This window comes from Camellia sinensis, chromosome 1, assembly GCF_055761805.1.
Source record: "Camellia sinensis isolate YWXY chromosome 1, ASM5576180v1, whole genome shotgun sequence".
NCBI lineage: Eukaryota > Viridiplantae > Streptophyta > Magnoliopsida > Ericales > Theaceae > Camellia > Camellia sinensis.
Window position 1 is genome coordinate 24,661,021 of NC_138961.1, and position 9,829 is coordinate 24,670,849.

The window sequence follows — 9,829 nt, forward strand, 5'->3', positions numbered from 1 at the left end:
AACCCCCAGATGGAGATGTCTGCTTGTATCTTCTTCAATTGTCTCAATACGGCCTCATCCTCGAGTTGCTTTTCCTTTTGCTTCTCTGCCTCCTTATCTTTTCCAGACGCCTCCGGTTGATCTAGGTGTGGAGGCTTGAAGTACCGTCCACTCCTAGTCATGTGATCGACTTCGCCGATATACCAGGTATCATCTGGTTGGTTACCTCCCCAATCCTCGTCCGTGTGGGCAAGACATAGATCATCGCCTTCCCACCACATGCCATCTGCAGCTGACAGGCACCTATCCGGTTCTGGCATGACTGTTCCGATACTTGCAGTACCTTCTATTCCTATGCTCGCGGCATTCTCCATTTCTGTACTTGCGGCGGTCTCAACCCCCACATGGGCTTTTGCCTTCCTGATTCTCTTGGAATCTTCGAATCTTTCCCGTTCTGACTGTGTCAATGCAGTAGACTGTTCAATAATCCCTGTACTCAAAATGCTCCAATCCCGAGCGAAACTCTTGACACCGGCGCTCTCCGGCGATGTACTCTGTTCTTCGACCCTCCCGGCTGTTACTAACATTCCTACCCCTGCCGGGCCTTGTTCTGACTGAAACTCCTCTATCACATCTGGCTGATCGTCCAACCATCCCGTGGCCTCTGTCGATTCCTCATAATCGAACCAGTTGACGGCTGAGTCTTCTGGATCTTGGTTACTGTAAAACTGGAACTTGGCAAGATCTTCTTCCACAGCTGTCAAATCGTCAGTTCCCTGTCCTGGACCGTCCCCTTGGATTGCACACAGCTCTCCTCCTGCTGGAAATTCCACATCTGGTCTATTCTGGCCCATCGGCGAAATGTAGTCACTCGGACTATAAGCATTCCCAACATCACTCCCAGATTCCGCAGACTCTGGCTCAACAACCCCCTTTTCCTTTGGCGTCTCCTCTCTCCTGCTCTCGATGGTCACCACCGCTGGCTTGGGTTGGGTTATGGAGACATCCGTCATGCACAAATCGGTGCAATCAGGAAGGAAAACTTCCGGCTTAGGCAGGTAGGAAGGTGTGATATAGATACTAGGATCGTAGGACACGACCCCAGTGTGGATGAAATTGATTCTTTTGGGTGGTGGAGCTTGGTTATGTGTGGGGAGAGGATTTGTAGTAACATTGGGTTTCTCAGGAGGTAAAATCACCCCGTTATCAATGAGATCTTGAATCTCATGACGTAATCGAAAGCACAGATCAGTGTCGTGACCGTGCTGCTGGTGAAATGCACAATACTTGGCTGGATTGTGGGCAGCGGGGAGTCTTTCTGGTAAGGGCCGCGGCTCTAGGGGCTTCAGATGCCCTTTTCTGATCAAAACCCCCAAAGCTTTGGACAGGGGCATATAAAGCGGAGCGAAGGTTCTGGTATTTTTTGGGAGGGTATTTGGCTGTTTGTGGGTTGCTTCCGGACGCACCGGAGAATGGTGTGGCTGCCATAGTTCTCGGGGAAGGGTTGGTGGTGACCATACTCACTTCGGAGGTCCTGGTAGTTGTAGCGCCACTTGGGCCTACATTATTACGATTGAAAGTTCTGCGGGGTTGCTCCCGGTCATTATCAATCAAGCCTTGTTTTAAGGCATCCTCGATCTGCACCCCCATTTCATGCAGATCAGAAAAGGTAGGGAAGGGGAGTACAATCATCTTTTGCATTAGCTTCGGCTGAAGATTGCGCACAATCATCCGAATCTGGTCTTTGTCCGTGGGTCGTAAGGTCATCATTGAAGCCTTAGCCTGCCATCTGGCTACGAATTCTGAGAAGCTCTCCTTGGGTTCTTACCTCGTTGTCTCGAGATCCCGGGTCATGATCTCGATTTGTGTATTATATGAGTACTGCAGGATGAAGGCCTCAGCCATCTCGTCCCAACTTCTCTTGACGTCATCCTCCAATTTAGCATACCATGTGGCCGCTACACCCGACAGGGTCCGGCCAAATAAAGACAGCTTCTGCAATCTAGTGAGGCCCATTGGCCGTAGGACGTCTGAAAATAGTCACAGGTGCACCATGGGATCCCCGGATCCGTCAAAACGATCAATTTGTGGCATCTTAAACCGATCTGGCAGTGTCACGGCTGCGTCAGTGTATCTGTCTCCAATGTCCAGAATGGACTTCACACCTTGAGATTTCTTGAACAGCTTTTCAAGCTTACGCATTTTTAATGCCACGGGGTCCACCTCGGACTCGAAGGGAGAATCCGATTGATTGATAGGAGTGGGTGCCTTGGATAGTTGAGGCAGAATCGGGGGTGGAGCCGGCCCCGTTGGGATGTCTGTATCTTCTTGGACATTTCGGGCATTTGGCGTCTCTTCGGGTATCGGGACCCTTAGTGGGGGAGGGACTTGCTGTGAAGCAGATGCTCCAGTTTGCTGCTGCAATCTTACGATTAACTCCACTTGCTCATTCATAACTGTGGCTTGTTGTTTGGCGAATTCTGCCTATCGGGCAGCATCCTGCTGCATCACTTTCATGCTTTCTTGGAGTTGGCGCACCATCTCTTCTAAACTAGCCATGCTGTTCTGTCCTGACTGAATTGTCGGTATATGTTCCCTTTCTGCGGGTGAAACAGGATCCTGATCCCTACTGTACATAAGTGGGGTAGATAAGGCCCTCTGTACTGACTGTTGAACTGATGCCCTCTGCCTAGTTGTCCTCTGTCTGGTAACCGGGGGTAGAGAGTGGTACACTGGTTGTCCGTCTACTAGATCCTCAGATCGATGGAGCCGACGACCTCTAATCCAGAGTGCTTGGGGAATATCTACCGGGTTGGAAGCAATGATGCTAAACTACCTAGCAAAAAGATACATAAAGCAGTAAATAAACAAACAATCAGACAGCACAACAACGTAAAATAAACGCATACAACGCACAGTTGGGTATCCATAATACACAGTTGGTAAGCTGAACACACTGTTCCTCGACACTGATCACTGTTCCCCAAAATCACTGTTCCCAAAACTGAAACTGATTCTCATAAACTGATACTGATGCCCTCAGGTCTAATACTCAATCTTGTAAACTGATATGCACGTTCTTGTAGAGAAACACTCTAAAAGCACATAGCAAGTAAAGAGAACCAAAACACCCCTATGTTGGGGTAGGGTTTCCCTGTCCTATTTTGTCAGGAGCTAGGGTTTCACTATGCACGCAGCAGTTTTCAAACAACCTAACATCGGGTAAGCAACCTGTCCTAACTTGGAATGGTCACTATGGATTTCGATATGCACTAGGTCAAATGGTCGAAAAGGGTGCCCCGGTAAAATCGGGGTTTGTGTTCCCATACTGTCAGAGCCCATAACCGGTCAGCCTTATGGTCATGCCTTGACAAGACAAGCCTCCGGCAAACCGTTCAGGAATGGCAGATGGCAAACACGGTGTCCTAGGCGCACCAATGCACATGCAATGCAAAGAGACACATAAATGATATCAAAACAGGATATCACGAGTTTGAGTTAAGCATTCTAAATCCCCAGCAGAGTCGCCAGAAACTGTAACAAGTCCGCGAGGGACCCCGCTACAGTTCGGACTCGATTTGTGTCATGGTTCTTAATCTGAACCAAAGAGTCCAAATCTGGCAAATCGTTTTGAGAAACAGATTTTTAGAAAAAGAAGTGCTAAACATGGACTACTTTGCTAGATACAGAGTCGCCACCTAAATATTTTTTATGGAAGAATTTAGGAAACCCTGACTCGGTACCGAAGGCCACATGTCCGTCATCACTAGAGTTGCCTCGGCTCAGGAGCTAGGGTACGATTGGGGAAGGTCAGCTATGAGCACCCCCTCTCGCCCGATCCGAAGATCGACCTCTACTAACCGTGATATCCGTTTTTGAAAGCATTATGTGTTCTTATACCAATTATTAGCCTAGCGTTATTATATTATGCGCACAGCAAACAAGTATAAACTAGATTGCTTAATTTGGAAAGAAACATTGCATATCCGTTTGTTTTGGAAAATGTTTTGGAATTTGTTACTCGTAAGTAGGCTAAAATATGGATTTCAACGAGTTTTTCCAACTCAAACAACCCAACCTTCACCCACAGGCATTCAAACAGTTTATCACATAAGCATCTAGCCACATGGTAAGCATACTGTCATGATAACATTCACACGCATGCGATGATGCTAAAGCATAAATACTTACATCGTACTCCAAGCCAAAACAATAAACTGGTTAGCAAACATGCGTGATCCTAGTTCATGTTAAATTGACTAATGCAGCACATACAGGATGCAATTAGATAGGCTCGGCTAACCTAAACATGGTATGTGAAATGCTACAACTATCACGTATTCAATTTGAAATTGAAGTACAAATGCAGTTAGCGTGATGCGCCGAGCCCGGTGCATGCGAGGCAAATGTATGAATGCACGCATGCATTGCATAAGGTATGCTAATTTTAAAGATGCCCTAGTCTACCATCATAAGCAGGTAAATAAAAGGGAAGAAAGACGTGGGGTTGGAAGACATACACCCACTCACGCACACTTATTACACAATTGCCCTCACTCAGAGGGTACAAATAAATATTACAGTCCGGATAACAAATACATTAATTATTACAGAATTTCTAATTAATTAATAGAAAGAATGCAAAAAAGGAGAAAGGTGGCCACAGCCTCCGCCTCGGGATGCGCGAATGATGCATGCTTGAAACCCGGCTCGCCTGGAAAGCCCGTACCATACCACTGCTGCCTCAGTTTATACTGCCCTGTCTCTCTGAAAATTGCCAAAGCCCTAGGACAGGTTCCTTGCATGCTGCAAAATACCACCGGCTGGAGGAAATTCCCACCAGCCAAATGTAATTTCCATCGGCTGCTGTTGAAGTTATCGGCCATTCACACATGGCCGGTCGGCATTAGATGCTGCCGGTCGGCAGAAGATTCCTGCAGAGGACAGTTTTGACAGCAACAGAAGACAGACAGTATATGGCATGGGATTTCAGGCACATGTGAGCACGGTCATGTTTCCCATCACGCTTTGAACTCAGGGAAGCATGGCCCTCGATCCTCGAGCCATCAATGGTGCATGATAGCCCAAGAGATCAAGCTTGCCACTTGATGTAAAAATGCATGCAATCACAAAAATGAGGACCAAGACCCTATCATACCGAAGTCAAGGACCCCGGTGACCGAGAGTCAAGGCACATTACATCACTTATAGTATGAATGCTCCTTGACCCTCACACTTGGTTTGACACCCCAAACCAAATAATGCAATGCATGTTATGGGAACAATGACTCAAAGGTACAACATGAGATTGGAAATGTAAGGCATGCCAAATGCCATGCAACTAATACGGCAAGTATGCAATGCTAGGCATGCAAGATGCAAATGCAATGCAAACATGGACAATTTAAGCGATAGGATCAACATATTACAACACTTAATGAAGCAATTATGCAATGGACATGAGACAAGCATGCAAAGGGGCCTTAAACCATAGAAGGGCAGACCTTGATCCACCCCAAAACAGTGGCCAAAAGTGCCTAAAAAGGTGGACAAATACTCATGCCAACAAGCAAGCCAATGGTCCTAAGGTTAAGGCACAAAAGAGGGCACTTCACTTCCACCAACATGACCACTCATGGCATAAATTAGACAAGCCAAAACAGAAACTTAGCATGCAAAAATAGACCCCAAAACCTACTAACATGGCAGCTAAAGTGGCTCCAATGAGATGCATGCACCAAAGCTCATATCTAGGCATAAAAGGGCATACCCTCAAAGCATGGAAGAGGTCACTTATATACGCATACAAACCTGATTTATGGACTGAAAAACGATCCTAAATGATGCCATATCATGAGGATGGTCTAAGCTATGCATGCTAGAGGCCAAAATGTTCAAAGCTTACAAGCCAAAACACGAAGAGAGGACACCAAATAAGGCGAGCATGACTGAAATAGATGGCCAACAAGCCCTAAACATGGTAAAATAATGCCAACACCTTCATGGGACTAAGCCAACACATGCAAGAATCATGGCCTAAACACAAGATGCATTCCTAGGCCAACTAGGGAGATGCAAAGCAAGTATGTTAAGCATGCAAAGGGGCACAAATCCGACCAAAAACAGAGATTACATATGACCTAAAAACACCCAAAAACCTCTGAAAAAGGGCCAAAACCAATCAAGCATGCATGTTACCCTTTAAGCCAAAATGCAAGGAAATAAGACAATGAAGGGAGAGGGGTGTCCCTCCCCTATGCAAGACTTCAAACCACCTTCCTCACCACTGAAAATCCACTGGTTTTCAGTGGTGAAAAGACCAAAACACTTAAGCAAACAAGGCCTTACCAAGGAGGCAACAAAAAAGGCCAAATAAGGCCTAAGAGGGTGAGTTTGAACTCAAACCACAAAAGACCCTCAATGAAAGTTCTTAAGCATGAAAATATAAGTCTTTTTTATGTTATGCACAAAAACTAAATCAGCAAGCAAGATAGGCAAAAGACTAATGCAAGTTTGGGGAAACTAAAGCAAAGTGCTCACCCTTGAAGCACACCTCAAGAACAGCCAATGCAGCCCTCTTCTTTTGATCAAAAACAGCCCAAAAACTCAAGAATCAACCCTCAAAGTCCCTCAATCTCGGAGCAAGGTGTAATAGTGTGTGTATTAGTGCAAAAGTAAGGTAAAAGCACACTTTTAGGCCAAGAAACACACACAAGGGAGGAGAGAGGGGGAAATATAGAGAGAGGGTGTATCTATATGTATAAGCTCTGGTTTTGCCTTCAAAGTTTCTAACCTAGAACAAGGAGAAGACCTCTCCTCTTATAGAAGTCCCTCTTGCCAAGCTTACACAACAAGCTTGCTCAGAGGGAAATCCCTCCATACACGTGTATGGAGGGAAGCAGAGTTGGTGCCAGCTATCACAGCTGGCACAAAATATCTACATAAAGTAGATGAACAGTAGTCGGCTACTCAAAATTGCCATTTTGACAAAAAGGAGTGCCGACCGGCAATAAATAGTGCCGGCCGGCAATATATATTGCCGACGGCGACAAAAACCAGCCGGTGGCCTCTGGCCATGGCCGGTGGTGTGTGAGGATGCTTCACAAGGCATTCCCTGCCCCTCCAAGGCAAAATACAAATGTTTGGTACAAAACCAGACACTAAACGGTCGAGTTCGGAGATCTTGAGGCAAGGCGCGTAGCCGAGACCTCCGGGAACTCCAAACGAACACAAACATAGATGATCACCAGGTGTTCAAACGGTGACGTCCAAGTCTTGAGGACGGTCAAAAATGGGGTGTCTACAGTGGGGTGCTTAATTCATGACCTTCCCCTCTTGTACCTAAGTTCCTAAGTCGAGACAACTTTGATGATGACAGACTAATGGCCTTTGGCACTAGTCTTGGGTTTCCTAAATTTCTCAAAAATATTTAGGTCTTGACTCTGAAATCTGGCAAAGTAGTCCATTTTTGGCATTTTACTCAAAACATCGATTTTTCAAAAAGAATTGTCGGACTTGGACTCGTTTTGTATTTTCACTACTTCACATTACACTTGTGAAATCATATTCAAAACCACAAGTAGAGTCCGAACTATAGGGCTAGTCATCCTCTGAAAGGAGCGCAAAAAGTCGAGCTACACTATATTAAACATCACTTACTACTTAATGAAACTCTGCTTACTACTCCATCAAACTTGACTTACAATTTCATTTGACTTCACTTGCTATTCAATTAACTTCACTTAGTAGTTAATATTATTTCACTTACTACTCAATTAAACTTCATTTACTATTTAATGAGATTTCACTTACTACACAATGAGACCCACTTACTATTCAATGGTTTCTGTTTTCTTTAATTAGGTGAAATGTTATTCCAACAAAATATTAAAAATTATAAATTAAAAACATCACATTATGTTAAAATAAAACATTGATAGAGACATAGATAGATTCTTACCTACAGAATGTATTCAATTTGTGAAAGTCAAAATCACCCTCTTTCACTTATCCTTCGTAAAAAATTTATAGAGAAAAACAACACTATTGTTCATAGTGTGTGCAAATGAATTGGAAGGTTTTTTGTTTTTTTTTAATTAACTAATTTAGATGCATTCATTTATTATTTTTAATAAATGTTGTTCATGTTGTAGTAGGTAAAGAATAATAATTTTGTAGATGTATTCATTTATTGTTAGTAATAAATGTTGATAAATGAGAGGTATTCCTAAATATGTTTATAAAAAAAGAAATCTTCCAAGGTAGAGTTTCTTAAAGATCTTCCATTTATGGAAAGTTCTACCATACAAAAGTTATTACTCAATGACATATTCCTATTTCCACTTACTACTCTATTAGACTTTAGTTATTACTTATTAAGTTTTCACTTGTTATTCAATCCAACTATACTTACTACTTAATTAAACATGAGTTATCAATCGATAAGACACCGATTTCAATAAACTTGAGTTAATAGTCAATGAAATTGCACTCAAATAGAAAATAGTAAATATAAACTGTAACGCCCCGAAAAAATTGGGCAGGGTATATCTATTTATACAACAAACCCACCTGATAGACAAATACATATATATAGCTAACTATTCCATGCATCCATTTCCATTTAATCCCAAATTCCAAATACATGTTGTTCACATCTCAATACCCCAGTTCCAATCCCAAGCATGCATTTTACAACAAGTATGAAATAGAAGTCAAACAGATAATAAGTGCCCTACAGGCTTACAAATTTATCCAAGAACATTTTTGGTTACACAAAATGGAGTTTCAACTCAATGCAAATACAGCCCTAGGCTTACATTCAATAAATAACCATAAAACAAAAATGAAGCCTTAGCTCTGAGTCCTCCCAAGTCAGTGCTTTGGCGAAGGCATTGCACATGTACCAGAAATAGTTTCCCTTATAGGGTAAGCCACAGCCTAGTAGAGATATACTACACAACATATGGACCATGACAAGACTAAAGAGGAGTATGTTCATGACATACTCATGATAAAACAGTTTATCTCTCTTTTTATAAAGCATGCAATGCTGAGATACAACAACAGATATAAAATCATTTCCATTTTGAACTATGTCTGTTACATGAATACGTGTTTTGTGAATCTCTAGGTGAGTGCTTGCAAGTAGGCCCTAATGCACTACCACTATCATTTTTTACCAGTAAACTGGAAGGCTCGACACCTAACCGCACGGTTCTACACCCCCTACCCAGATTCACCAAGTATTCATCTTTTTGCAAACAGATACATTTCCAAACATTTCTCAAAAATAGATACATTTCCAATGAAATAAATATAATGCAATGTCCAATGCAAAAAATGAGAAATATGGTTCAATTTACCTAAGTTTCATGCATGTCTACAACAATCATGACTATCCTCCACCGATAGCGCAAAACAAATATTTCTAAACAGATATTTAAACAATTAAATTACAAAAATTCTGATAAATACAATCTATTCCACATCTCATCAAATATGAACAACTGCACTAGTTTTCATATCACAATTACGTCTGGTAACCTCTCAAAGTCCATTTCTAACTGTGACAGTTTTATTCCAACAGATACATTAAGCAAATAATACCGTTAATGCCCAAGAAAACATTATTTTCTTTCCAAACTCATTCTCCAAGCATTATTCAACTATGACATCCTATTTTGATTAAAAGCCCCAAAAGTTAAACATAATTCCTTTGTTTTCTTTAAAAATGCTCTTTTGGTCGCAAACCGGTAAAAATTTCAAAACCGATCGAATCAGAGTCTGTTTTTGTTCAAATTTAAAACATAACTCTTTCATAACCTTACAAACATATTCCAAGTTTACA